Genomic DNA, 1,797 nt, shown 5'->3' with positions numbered 1-1,797 from the left:
CTTGAGACCCTCTGGGTATGTAGCGCGCTATATAAATCTATTGACTTGACTTGACTTGACTTGTTAATAGGTCCAAGCTGTGGCAGTTGATGTCCTCCATTGGCATTGATAGTAATATCGTTTTATTTTTGAGGGATCTTCACCGTGATTCAACCGCGGTTGTCCACGATTCATACAATCTGAAAGTGTCCAGTCAGCTTGACATCAAGAGAGGGGTGTGTCAGGGATGCATTTTAGTACCCTTTCATTTTAACCTGTATATTAATTCTTTAGAAAAGACCCTTTTGGCCACAAAGGCTGATTGTCCCCAGGGTAGGCAAGTGTAGCCTGCCAGTCCTCCTATACGCAGACCACGCAGTCCTTGGGCGAGGACATCTAGGTGCCTACAACTTCTTCTGAATTCTTTTGCCCTTTTTATGAAGGACTTGGACCTTTCGTTTAATGATTCCAAGTTGTTCATTATGCAGGTGGGACCTCGTAAAGCTAAGCAGTTCACTTTTAAATTCGAACTTTCGTCGATACCGAAGACCAATGTTTTTTCTTATTTGGGAGTTGTGTTTGACGATTCCTTGAGTTGGTGGCCTTTGCTTATTCGAAAGAAAGGGGATCTTGTGAAAGCTTTTGCAGCTGTTATTAACTTTGTCAGCAGAGTGGGAGGGAAGTCAATAGGGGCTCTTTTGAAGACGTATGAAGACAAATTTAGGGGAGAGGATTTGGACTAACGGCTAGGGCGCTCGACCTCGGACCTGGGGAACCAGGTTTGAGTCTCGGTAATGTCGCTAAACCTCCTGTGATTCTGGGGAAATCACTTAATGTCCCCATGCCTAACAAAATGAATGTGTGTCCTCATGTAATGTAACTGGTACTATGTAAAGCGCTATGATACCCGGTTCGGTTCGGGTCAAGTTCGCGCTATATAAAACTCTGCAAAAAAATATATATCTCAAAGGTTAGTTACGGAAGTGAGATATGGGGCCACATTGGGGTAGGGGAAGTGCAAAATGCTGCAATCTCTTTCCTGCGATGGGCCCTTTCTGTTTTTTAAAGAATGAGCTGCTGTGATAGAGAGGGAATTGAGCTGTGTAAGCCTAGTGTGCGTAAGTAGATTGTGTTAAAAACTGTACCAACCACCGAACCTTATCTTCTAGGGCTTAAAAGCATCCATGATCATTTTCTATTGACCCGGTTTCGGCTCAACCTCTTCCATTACCTCATGGCACACCCTTGCGGCTTCCACAGAGGCCAGTGCCTCATGCCCTGTAGCTGCAACAGTGAGTCTCGTCAGAACATGATGCACTTTTTTAATGTTTTGTAGTTTTTATGCTGTCCCTAGAAATTTATTTATTATTCCCATTCTCAAAAAAGCAGGTTTTAGGAGGGTGAGACCAGCTCTTATCTTTTAACAACTACTCTCTAATGACACTGTTTTGCATATGCTTAACATTTTACGAGTCGCTGTTAGACTCAGGTCAAGCTGCTATTAACTTCTGTACAGTAATTCATGAATTTTTATCTTGTGCTCTGATTAACTTGGACATATTATACTTGTCAATCTGTAACTTGGAAGATGTTTTTCTTTTATAAAACCGAATAAAGTTTGTTGATAATAAACACTACGGGATTCATTTACAGGGTAGCATGGTATCTCTCGCAATAACTCCAGGAGTCACAGTCCACACAATGTACATGCTTTGTTCCCCCTACTTCCAACCTTACATGTACCCCTAATCACCTGCCCAAACCTCTCACTGACTATACAATAAAAATGCTGCAGTTGTAAATACATATCAACTACCA

This window comes from Lissotriton helveticus, chromosome 1_2 (assembly GCF_964261635.1).
Source record: "Lissotriton helveticus chromosome 1_2, aLisHel1.1, whole genome shotgun sequence".
Classification (NCBI taxonomy): Eukaryota; Metazoa; Chordata; class Amphibia; order Caudata; family Salamandridae; genus Lissotriton; species Lissotriton helveticus.
This window is presented reverse-complemented; position numbering follows the sequence as displayed.